The sequence below is a fragment of the Spodoptera frugiperda genome, chromosome 28, assembly GCF_023101765.2.
Source record: "Spodoptera frugiperda isolate SF20-4 chromosome 28, AGI-APGP_CSIRO_Sfru_2.0, whole genome shotgun sequence".
In the NCBI taxonomy this organism is placed as follows: domain Eukaryota; kingdom Metazoa; phylum Arthropoda; class Insecta; order Lepidoptera; family Noctuidae; genus Spodoptera; species Spodoptera frugiperda.
In genome coordinates, this window is record NC_064239.1 from 12646813 (window position 1) to 12659809 (window position 12997).

At 42.7% G+C, this 12997-nt stretch overlaps 1 protein-coding gene across 1 annotated transcript in view; it reads left to right on the top strand.

The window, feature by feature from the left end:
• Positions 1-1775: 1775 nt before the first annotated feature.
• Positions 1776-12997, top strand: part of LOC118265043 (neutral ceramidase) — a 43557-nt gene continuing 32335 nt past the window's right edge. Inside the window, exon 1 of the mRNA XM_050706097.1 lies at positions 1776-2093. The gene's annotated coding sequence lies outside the window, so the exon portion shown is untranslated. The remainder of the gene's footprint in view (positions 2094-12997) is intronic.

Here is a 12997-nt window from a genome sequence, read left to right on the forward strand (position 1 = left end):
TTTAAGCTTATTTATTTGCCCCACAGTATGTATCGGACTCAACTTTCCCGAATTATAATTTCGAGAACCAATTTTGATGACGTTAAAGATAGAGCGCTATAAAAATAAATATGGCGCATGTCTTGAGAAGCGCAATTCATTGGGCCGTGTTCATAATGGTAATAAAGTACATACATTTAGTTCAGGATATCAATTTTGTTCCTCTAAATGAATAAATTACAAACGAGGACTGAGTAAAAGTAGGTGCCTACAGGAACTTTACGTAGGCAACATAGTAATAGTTTCATACGATTCACATCTTCAAATTATCGGGAAACTTGCATAGATCATCTAAGTATCTATGAAGGTCTACTTAATCAAAAATACTTAAGGCCAGGTAGGTACCTTTCTAGATAGTGCAGGTAGAAGCACCTACATACCTATCGAAATACCTATGAAATGAAACTAAACTGATAGGCATGACTCCGGCATGGGGTAACTAGGTTATGTGAACGTTGCTTTAGAACGTGAAACGTATGACTAGCGCCGTCTATCGGCAAGTATGTATATATTTTGATTCTTTGTACCTAATTTCGATCATAGATGGCAGCACTTTTGGATCTAAAATAGCTGAAGCTTTGTCACAATTTCGATTAGGTACTTTTACTGAAAATAGATGGCACCACTATCAAGTACATTCAATAGAATTTGGCGCCACATTTCGTAAACTGTTATCAAAAATCAAAACGTGCTATTTCTAATTTGTAATATTCTGTCGAAACAAACAAAAATATTAATTGCATTCGTCACTCGATTAATTGAATGGTTTTCTGAATATTAGGTAGGTAGACGTTCTCATAACTCTTATTTTAAATGGATACATAGGAACAACAAACAGGTAACTACTTACTGAATTCTTACTTACCTACTATCAACATTCCGATTCTTGTAATATTCCTTTTTACTTTGTAATACAACGTATTTGCGTCATAAGTACCTATACCAATTATCAATTGATTAAAAGTTACGAAAATAATGGAAATGACTTTATTCTATAACATGTTGAATTAATTCGTAATAAAAATTTGTAAAATCCTTACCTATTATAAGTATAGATACAGTATACTTTCTATTCCCAATTCATTCTAAAAAGTCTGTGTTTACCTTCATAACGGTTTTCACATGTGCACTTATATTGAGCGACTTACGTAAATACAATATCCAATGAGTAATTAATCTTCTCCAACGGTCTAAACATTAACACAGTATTAATTTTATAAATGGAATCTAACACAAACACAGTTTTGATTTGAAAAAATCAAGAAAAACATTCTTATTGACAGTCAGGATGACAACAATCAAAATCAGATGTCAAACAAACAAACTTCAAAAACAAAAAATACTGTGTAGATGTTTTTATTTCACTTGCAAACGTAATACAAGACAGTATGAATTTTAGATTTTATTTCTTTATTAGATTGATTTGATTTCTATAAAAATTGTTCTAATTATTAAGGCGTTTAAAACATTAGGTACGTTAATACAATGACGACTTTAAAAATGTCCTACGATTTTAAAAATCCTTTTATACCCCGTCATTTTGTGCATAAATTTTTGAAAAAAATGTTCTCGCAGTATTAATTTGAACAAATAAAATTTAACCTTGACCGTATGTAGGTAATACCTACTCAATAACAACAAAGGATTAATACTAAAACCGAAATAAATTGAGATAGATAAATAAACATTAAGTTTATTATTTAAAATATTATTGTTGATGTGACATCTGTATGGTAAGGAGACGATTAATATTGGTTCAAACGTTGGTAATAAATACTTATGAACGGATTTGGCTTTGATTCAGCGCAGTACAACAATTTAGTGCGTTTCACGCCGCGAGAGAGGGCTTACGTTTACTCAATGTCCTTCTGAGTCACATTCACAATCGTGTTTCTATTTTTGAATTAAACTCGCTAATCTGTGTGCAAAAAGTTCAATTAAAATAAATTTATGTTTATTTCTGAACGCAACTATTATGTCTATGATTTTTAGCGGTAAAATGTGAGTTTTGTAAAGTGTAAATAGTGAAAAAAAAACTGGAATTAAACGAAAAGGTATAGTGTAATATGTTGTTTTGTATTAAAATAAATAAACAAAGTGACAGTAACAAGTAATGTATAATATTGATGAAAAATTATTTGTAGAGATATTTTTCTTGGTTTATAAACATTTCTTTTAAATTATTTACCTACGTTGGATAGGACAGGTATGTAACAAATAGAAACAAAGAAACGGCAGATCTTGGATCTGGTTTTTATACATAAAGCTATAATAATATAGCAATTAAAAATTAAGATCCAATACGAATAATATTAAAAAAAGTAAATATTTTAGCCAAAACATTGATTGTTTGTTATTTTTGCAATCTTTTGTTTAACTATGTAGGTAGGTATAATCTAAAATTACGTACTTATTAATAAATTTGGTATCTATTATTATTAGATGAATTACCGAAATTGGTCATTGTTATTAAAAAAATCCAAAAGTATAATACTGTATGTAGGTACCTAATTTGTTGTACACAGACGTGGTATAAAATCTGTCTGTTGATAGATTGGCCTCAAGGATCATGGCCATTGGCCATACACAATAGAATCAAATACATTACAGAAGAAAGCCCAGCTAGGGATCTAGTTAAGCATTCGAATGACTAAATCCTTCTTAAATGAATGTTTTTTTTTTCGTATTCATTTAGATAGGACATATTTATTTACGACATTTGTTGCGAATAATTATCCGGTAAATTACCTAGACCGTAAATAAAATTATTAAAAATGTATTTCAATGTAGATTAGATGTTGACATTAGATAAAATTTGGTTTTTTAGAACCTTAATACTTTTTTTTATGTATTTTAGTCAAGCTTGAGAATGGAATAAAAAACGTCTCCCAAAAAATAATTACGGTGATCTTTATTCAATGCACACTAAAGTATATTAGTAATAATAATATTATATATTATTAACATAGAGATTCAGCGACCCCACAGTCAAACTATTAAAACGGTTTTGTGGGGCTTAGTATATTGTAATGTAATCTATATGGAAATTGAATAAATAAATAAATAATATATGATATCTATTAGTGATTGCAAGCAATTTTGAGAATTCATAACACGAATTAAAGTTTAATTTCCAAATGTACCTAATTTGTTATTCTTCCGCCATTTCTTTGTTGTCACGTTATCGAAATAATATCGTTATCGGGTATCGGATTAGATACCTAGGATGATTGCCGGTAGCTATGTATGTATATGTAGGTACTTAAGGATATGCGTAAATCGGTTGCCAATAATAAATTATTTACCTAGTTTGATTAGCTTTTTTTACGATATAATTACCTACTTAACCCGGTTTTCTGGTAAACAAAGAGGTGTTTTGTTTACTTATTACGTACCTTTTGTTTTTTTTTTTTTTGATGAGGAGGAACCTTCAAAAGGCGTCTAGATTTTTTATCTTACTTAAACCAACTTGGTAGCCACCTTTAGCATCGATTAGAGGTACCAAGTCCTCTAATTAGATCTGATCCGGAGTCCCTATAGTGCAACGCCTGACACTATGCTACTGTCTTCCCAAAGACTAATAAGTACTTAATGGTTTCCAAAAAATAAATATGTTTAATTTCGGAGATACAGATTTCTATACTAAGTTGTATGTATTTGGTCTAATTTATTATAACGAATAATGTCCATTTCCTGCTTTCCATTGTGCAATTCAGAATTTCCTTTGTTGAGTACCCTCCTATCTGAGATGACTAACACGACCATGTGATCCAAGTACCTACTACATAAGCACTTAAAATTGTATTCTCACGACATTTTTATACATTAAGTACCTACATAGAGTATGTGTATTGAATGTAACATTTATACTCAATATGGTAACGTTTCAAAGTTTCCCATAGCATTTTTCCTTCCTTCCTTTCTGGTGCGAGGTGTGATGAAAATAAAGTACACTATGCTTTTCTGTGGACAACCTAAAGGGTTACTGTCGCTACGGCTCAAAGCAGGAGTAGGAACGGGGCGGCATTGAATGATTTGGCTCTCAAAAAAGGCCACCTTTGTTAATTTGTCTATTACATTCAATTTCCATTATCTAGTTATTTTATGTTGTACCGTGCGTCTTAATTCATTAATTCCGGTCTATCGTTTTTCGTATAAATCGAAGTCCTTGATACAGCATGTATATCGTTTCTCAACCACATTTCAATAAATCATAGCTCAACCCTACTTATTTTACGCCGGGTGAGCAAAATGTCAAGAATTGGCCTTGGAGTTATCTACTATTGAGAAATGCAATACTATCTTCTGATTTTCGAAATTTCTATCAATATTTAATAAGCTGACCCTTCGTCACTGTGTTGAGAAACACTGTTTCTTGTAAATGAACTGATTTGCATTTCCTTCATTTATGCAATTGGTTAATTTATTTCGAGTTTAATTTCGGAGTGTGCAGATGAAAATAGGAGTTTAAAGATTAGAATACATTAAAATTATATTCAGGTAAAAATACGATATTTGTTTGGTGTCTTTAGTTCTTTTAAATATGACTGATTGATCGATTGTATTAGGACTCAAAGGCAAAAAATGGATGATGAAAAATCTTAAGTCTTTGTAGGGTCTGAGTCACATTTCTTACCTGAAAATCGTTTATATGTATTGTATAGTATGTATGAATATACTACGTAACGTACGTAACTCGGTTTATTAACCTATAAGTACAGTATATACTTATAAAAAATAATATTCAAGTACTTTATATACAAAATTTTAAGATTGACCTTGTTATAAAAATCCCACCCAAAACATAAATGTGAAAGGCTGCCAAGTTCGATAATATTGGAATGCTTCGCCTATAAAAGAAGTGAGATCTAAATAAGTACCAAGTTCCATACACAGACCTCAGTTAAAAATAGTTACATTTTTTTCTGTACTTTTTAATGATATAACTTAGCAAGTTTTCACACACTTTGTTATAAACCTACTAAACGCAATGAGTCAAGTATATAATTTTCTATTAAAACTTGCCAAGTTATATCATTAAAAAGTACAGAAAAAAATTTAACTATTTTTAACTGAGGTCTGTGTATGGAACTTGGTACTTATTTAGATCTCACTTCTTTTATAGGCGAAGCATTCCAATATTATCGAACTTGGCAGCCATTTATGTTTATGTTTTGGGTGGGATTTCATTTATTTTTGTAAGGTTTATTTTCTTTTTTTCTTATTTTACTTTACTTTGACTAAATACAAACCTTCGTTATCAATCTGGCACGGACCAAAACCAGACGGCGTATCGCTCCCCATGGTGGGGACGCGATTCAGTGCGGCGTTGTTGACTAGTCATTTATGGCTGGTCATCGTGAAATTTATCACCGTCGGACAATCCGTAATCCTCATTGAGAGGAACGGAGACCCATCACTGCCCACGTGGCAAGATAGGTCACGAGGAAGAAAACCTCTCTAAAAAATCATGGAGTCGTGCAAATCTATTGCAGGTACTTGTTAAAGTACAGTGCATTTAGATCTGGCACTTACTCAAGGGGCGACGGGTCTACTTATGTTATGGCATTAGTGGGCAGATCTGACACAGATCACCGTTCGGTCCGAGCGTTGTGCCAGTGCAGGCGCACTGGTGCGGCGAACATTTGCTCCTCCTCGGAGGTGCAAATAGCGACGGGTCTCGCTAAGCCAGGGTGGCTGGATAGCGGGCCGGAGGCATGTCTAATGCCGCCGTCGTCGGGACTTGGCTTAATTGCCCGGTCCCTATCCCTACAACCTAAGCTCAGAAGTGTGGTGAGGGGTGAATGGTCGGTTGGGGAAAAACCAGGCCGCGAGCACTTCAACCTCCGGGCACCTGCCGCACCCGGTTGTATATAGGCTTATCTGAGTATAAGGCTCTGCTCAGATGGACTTTTATTTCCTTACTACTCGTGGGAACAGTATGGAAGATTTAAAAATTAATAACAATAAAAATGACGTAGAGAAGGAGAGAATAGAGGAGGAGAGAGTGGAGGAGATTGCCATGGTATCAGATGCTGACACTTTGGCTTCTATTGAATCAGTGGAGATGGATGAGAGTCGCCCCGATATTTCGAGGTGGCTCAAGAGGCCGAGACGGGAGTCTCACTCAGAGTCAGAAACAGGCTCTAGCGGTGACGGAGAAGGTGATCTAGCGGTTTCGACTGTCAGGTCTAATACTACCTCGAAGAGGGGTAGGGGACGTCCGCCGACTACAGGCAAATACGTTGGCTTAGCAAAGGCGAGGAAGGAGTTGGCAGCTGCTAAAAAAGCTGCTGAAAAAGAGGAGCAGCTGGCAAAAGAGGAAGTAGCTGTTGTTGAAAAAACTCGGAAGGTTAAAACCGGCCGGGTTTCGAGGCTTTCAGAGTCTTCTCTCTCTTCTGTAATAGAAGTTGAGGACCTACCAGCCAGGCAACTAGACGGCCGGATTCAAAATGCTGTAGGTGCCATTAAGGAAGTTGCAAGACTATCTAAGGGCCTAAAGGGGACATCACAGAAGGCCCTTAAAGAGGCGGCGGCTTCTATAACCGAGGTTGCCCAGGAGTTATTACAGCGCACCTCAAGTGAAGAAGTCAGACGCCTTGAGGCAGCCAACGCTCGCCTAGAGGCTGCAAACGCTCGCTTAGAAGCACAAATGGCGGAACTATTGAAAGAGCTTGGAGAGCTTCGCAAGGAGCTCTTCACTCAGAGAAAAGACGAAGCTGGACCTCCACCACCAGCGCGTCTATCTTCATCTGAGGAGACAAAGGCTATTCGACTCCTTAGAACGGAGATATCGAGTCTCGCGTCTCGCTTCTCTATTATTGAGGGCAGACTACTACGGCCACCGCTGGGAGTAGACAAGGTAATGCCAAGGGCATCAACACCATTGTCAACTTACGCAGCGAAAGCAGCAAAAGCAGTAGTGACGGAGGCAAGTCCTGAGCTTGAAGGTGCTCAAACTGAGGAGGATGCGTTGGTGACGGCGAAAGAAACACCGTCTCCTCAAGTTGCCGCTGCAACCAAGCAAAAGAAGAGGAAAAAAAAGAAGAAGAAGAAAAAACATCCTAGTCCTGGGGCCACAACTGCGGCTCTAGTGGCTTCACAGCAGAAGGATGATGGCTGGGAGACTGTAGGGGCCAAGCAAAAAGCCAAAAAGGCGAATAAGAAGGCACAGAAAGCTGCAGTGCAGGCTACGCAGGCCAAAAAGCGAAGGCTGCGTCTTCCGCGTTCTACGGCGGTGATGATTACACTGCAGCCCGGAGCGGAGGAAAAGGGACTCTCTTATGCTTCTGTCCTAACTATGGCAAAGAGTAGTATTAAACTTGAGGAGCTGGGAATAGAGGGCATCCGCTTCCGCGAAACAGCCACAGGTGCTCGCCTGTTACAAATTCCAGGAGCCTCCAGTGGCCCTAAAGCTGATGCTCTCGCAGAAAAGCTTCGCACGGCTTTTCAATCTGATGACATCAAAGTGTCTAGGCCCAGCATTAGCGTAAATGTGCGATTGTCGGGTCTAGACGACTCGGTGACCTCTGATGAAGTACGGGATGCAGTTGCACGATACGGAGAGTGCTCGACTGACCAAATTAAGTTAGGGGAAATGTCTCCGGGTCGCAGAGGAATGCGTTCAGTTGTGGTCTCTTGCCCGGTCGCTGCGGCAAAGAAATTAGCCTCTGGGCAAAAGGTACTAGTGGGCTGGGTTTCGGCTCAAGTCAAGTTCCTTGAGCCAAGGCCTAGCCGATGTTACAGATGTCTGGAAGAGGGACACGTAGGCGTTAAATGCACTCACAGCGTCAATGTTGGTGATCTGTGCTACCACTGCGGAAAGCCTGGTCACAAAGCCAGTACCTGCGACGCACCACCGCACTGCCCCAAGTGCGAAGCGGTGGGCAGACCGGCAGACCACCGCGTCGACAGTAAGACTTGCGCCGAAACTGTTAAGAAGAGGGGGAAGAAGAAGGGTGGGCCCTCTACCTCGAGAGCAACCACGCAGTCAACTCAACCTGTTGTTGCTGCAGTTGAGCAGCCTGCGGAGAGGACCCAAAACATGGATTGTCAGTAATGGCTCTGCACTTCCTTCAAACTAATATAAACCACTGCGCTCGGGCTCAAGATCTGCTGATTCAGAGCATGACGCAGTGGTCGATAAATCTTGCGGTGGTCGCTGAGCCGTGGTTTGTACCAGACAGGGACGACTGGATTTGCGACGTAGATGGCTTGGTGACGTTAATCTCGCGGACCGCAGCGGGTTCCCCGACATTTGAAGAAGTCGTCAAGGGACGAGGTTATGTCGCGGCGTTGTTTGGAGAGATAGTGGTTATTGGTATTTACTTCTCTCCGAACAAACCTCTCGCTGAATTCGAGAGCTTCTTAACCGAGTTGGGCATTATCATCCGTCGTTATCATCCTCGTCCAGTATTAGTCCTTGGTGATTTTAATGCCAAATCAGTGGCTTGGGGATCACCAGCAACCAACGCTCGAGGTGAAGAGGTCGAGGAGTGGGCCATTGAACATGGGTTAAGCCTACTCAACAGGGGTTCCATTAACACGTGCGTGCGAATGCGGGGGGGATCGATAGTAGACCTCACGTTTGCTACCCCAGCTGTAGCACGTCGGGTTCAGAATTGGCGAGTTCTAGAGGAGGTAGAGACGCTATCAGATCATCGCTACATCCGATTTGACGTCTCTACGCAGACCTCGCTCGGCCGAGGTCCAGTGGCTCCTGTTGAGGTTGGTCCACGGTGGGCGCTGAAGAAGCTCAAACGAGAACTACTCCGTGAAGCCGCCATTGTCCAAGCTTGGGTGTCTGCACCAGATAGGCCTAATGACATTAACGCAGAAACGAAGTGGTTCCAAACGGCGATGACACACATTTGTGATGCGGCGATGCCTCGGCATCGAACACTGCCCCCGCGTACTCAAGTGTATTGGTGGTCTCAAGATATTGAGCACCTTCGTGCTGCCTGCATGGCGGCGAGGCGTCAGTATGCCAGATATCGGAGGAGACGGCTCCGCGCACCGGACGCGGACATCGTCGAGGCGAATCTTTATGACGCCTATAGGGCGGCGAAAAAGGAACTCAAAATTGCCATTGTGCGGGCCAAGGCCGAGGCCTACAAGCAGCAGCTTGCTGCACTGAATCGGGACCCGTGGGGACGCCCATACCTCGCTGTACGGGGTAAGCTTCGCCCTTGGGCGCCTCCATTAACCCAGAGTTTGCGGCCGGAACTACTGCAAAATATTGTGAGTGCCCTTTTTCCGGCAGGAGAAGCTCACATACCACCAACTATGGTTCCGCCGGCGGCGTCCACCGTAAGAGTCAGCGAAAGTGGCGACGAAGTGCCCGAGGTTACCCAGGTCGAGCTAAGAACGGCAGTGCTTCGACTCAAAGCCAAAAATACCGCCCCTGGACCCGACGGAATTCCTGGTCGGGCATGGGTTCTGGCAATGGAGGCACTCGCCCCTCGACTGCGAAGTCTGATGAGCGCATGCCTGGAACAGGGACGGTTTCCACAGCAATGGAAATCCGGAAAGCTGGTTTTGATCAGGAAAGCAGGACGCCCGGCTGACTCTCCGTCTGCCTATCGGCCCATCGTACTGCTGGACGAGGTAGGCAAGTTATTCGAGCGAATCATCACTGACCGCCTCGTCAAACACCTGTCATCAGAAGGGCCAGATTTGGCAGACAACCAGTTTGGATTCCGTCAAGGGCGCTCGACTGTGGATGCCATAATGCAGGTGAAGACCTTGGCGAATGAAGCTGTGTCCCGTGGGGAGGTGGTCTTGGCGGTGTCTTTAGACATCGCCAATGCGTTCAACACCTTGCCCTGGAGCTGTATCAAGGAGGCACTCCGGTATCATGGAGTGCCTGCCTACCTGCGCCGCACAGTCGAGGCCTACCTATCGGAGAGGGCAATAATCTACCCGGGTGCTCAAACATGGGGTCGGCGAGAGGTATCGACCGGTGTTCCACAGGGATCGGTCCTGGGACCGCTCCTGTGGAACATCGGGTATGACTGGGTACTTCGTGGTGCTCTTCTGCACGGCGTTGTAGTTACGTGCTATGCGGACGATACACTGGTAACGGCACGCGGAAAGAGTTACCGTGACGCTGCGCTACTGGCGACGGCAGGTGTTGCGCAAGTCGTGTCAAGGATCCGGCGTCTGGGGCTGGAGGTGGCTCTTAATAAATCTGAGGCCATTTGCTTCCATAGGGCTCGGCGGGGTCCACCGGCAGGTTCACACATTGTGGTTGGAGGGGTTCGTATTGCAGTCAGTTCGACCATGAAATATCTTGGTTTGGTCCTCGACAGTCGATGGAACTTCGGACCCCACCTCCGGCAACTGGTTCCCAAATTGAGGGGAGCAGCAGCGGCGCTTTCGCGGTTGCTTCCCAACTTGGGGAATCCCAATACATCTTGCCGGTGGCTATACATGGGGATCGTGCGGTCAATGGCCCTTTACGGGTCACCAGTTTGGGCGGATGGACTGACGGCGCCCAATGTCGCTTTACTACGAAGTTCGCAGCGAGCGATGGCCATCAGAGCGATAAGGGGTTACCGCACGATCTCTTTCGAGGCTGCAAGCCTCCTAGCTGGATCTCCACCCTGGGACTTGGAAGCAAAGGCTCTCGCATCACTATATAGGTGGCGCGGGGAGCTGGCTGCCCGGGGCGAGCGATATCCACCTCGAGTTCTTGAGGCACGAAGGACTGAACTCCGTCGTGACACAATAACGGAGTGGAAAACACGACTTGCGCAACCTAGTGCAGGGCACGCCATTATAGCGGCAGTAAGTCCCGTCATGGAGGCGTGGATCGGCAGAGGGCATGGTGTCCTAACCTTCCGGTTAACACAGGTACTTTCCGGACATGGCTGCTTTGGAAAGTACTTGCGTCGCATAGGCCGGGAGCAGACATCGGTGTGTCATCACTGTGATGGTGGTTTGGAGGACACGGCGCGGCATACACTCGAAGAATGTTCTGCATGGGCAGAGCCGCGCCGTGAACTCATTGCAGTACTCGGCGGGACAGACCTCTCACTGTCGACTGTTATACAAGCTATGGTCGACAGTGAGAGTGCATGGGACGGAGTCGCTTCCTTCTGTGAACAAGTCATGTTGGCAAAGGAAGCGGCGGAAAGGAGAGGGAATCAAGATCTTTTCCCTCCCGCCGTAGACGCACTAATCGTCAGCGCCGTGAGGCGGCAGCCGATCTACGACCTCCATAGGAGAGGCCTGCGGGCGACTGACTAGGGGAGTCAGACGTCCGCTGTATAGGCGAGAGTAGGCGTTAGCGTAGTGTTCCACGCGCGCTACTCGAGGAAGGGAAGCAGCCTCCCAGGGCCGCTAACGTGGCGGGACCTGCCGCAAACGAGCGGTAGGTCGAAGCCTGCCGGGTGCGGTGAATCCGTGAGGGCAGCCCGGATCACGGCCACAGGCAGTGGAGGAACACCGCGGTGGTTTTAGCCGGTAAGAGTCCGGCACACCCCCCCGTCGTCCCCACGGCGTGGGAAGTCCATGAGGATTTCCATCGCGATACAAAAAAAAAAAAAAAAAACCTTCGTAACGAATTTTAGGTCGGTACGACCATTGGAAGATATAGATATTTTTTTTGTTTTAGTTCCTTATGGGTATGAATTTACACCTTCATTATTTTTAAAACCGACTCACACTTTGCCATTTTCAGATTTTTTCCTTTACCTTGACCTAAAGACCTACCTCTATGCCAAATTTCAAGTCAATACGACCATTGGAAGTGGTCTAGGTTTTTGATGAGTGAGTGAGTGAGTGAGTCAGTCAGTGAGTGTATAGTAAAAATAGCGATTTTCTGACGTCAATATCTCAAGACCTACAATAGGTACATTAATGAAATTTTGTATTTTAAATAAGTAAGTAGATCTCGACAGATACTAGAAATTTCATATGCGTAGATAAAATAGATTTTGAGTTATAGGTGGGTCGAACTTGGCTCGAAATGGTTCGTGTAATATAACCCACGGCCGGTGTGTCGGTTTTTTGCTCGAACTTGGCGGACACACTGCCGTGTGTCTAGATAGACTAAATAGAACATATGCACGAGGAATATTAATATGCCATGTTATGTTTCCAGCAATGTAAACAGGTCCGAATTATGGGTACCTATATTGTGTATTTGGTTACTGGGCTAAGGTCATCTCGGTTGCATAATTTCGCTTTACCTGTTTAGTTTTATAATCTTATTAAATTGTAACTTGCCACAGTGCGCTTCTGTTAGCCAAATGAAGTTGTCGTTTAAGGCTTCTGGTTTTATTATTTCAGTTGTGAAACCAGTGAAATAACGATCTTATCTTGCAAATAGAATACAAAAGAGAATACTTTTACTCTTCAAAATTATTATAATTATGTATAAAAAAAATCTAGATGAGGTCGGCATTTCCTGACGGACTACTTTGAAAAGAAATGCGGAAACAAACTCAGAGGCCATTGTCTCTTTTAAAGTCCAGACAAAATTTGAAAAAGTGATGTGTGAGAACCGTGCAGGTTCGTCCGTCCATCAGTAAAACTAGGTGCTCGTTCCAAAATGTGGCTTCGAATCGGCGAATGGAGAAGAACGAGCAAGAAACTCCATTCGTTACTCTTCTATGTTTTCTGAAAATAGAAGATGTAGTGAAGGATCCATACTTTTTGTTTCAATACAAAATTTTAAAATGTAGTCGTCACGTCGATTCAATTTGGATATCTTCGAGATTCACTTACGAATGATTAAAGGCTCGTTCTAGGTATAGGAAGCACTTACCTATCGAAGTGTGAAGGCCATGGTCTTTCAATAAAAGGTCACATTACGACTATTTGCACGCTTATGTTAATTTCGGTGCGTAAGTAAATAAACTGGTTGTTATGCTGGACTTATTTAATGGGGCCAATGTTGGCTGTTGGTCCAAACGTTGGAACCATACAAGCTATCAAACATTTGTTGAAGATT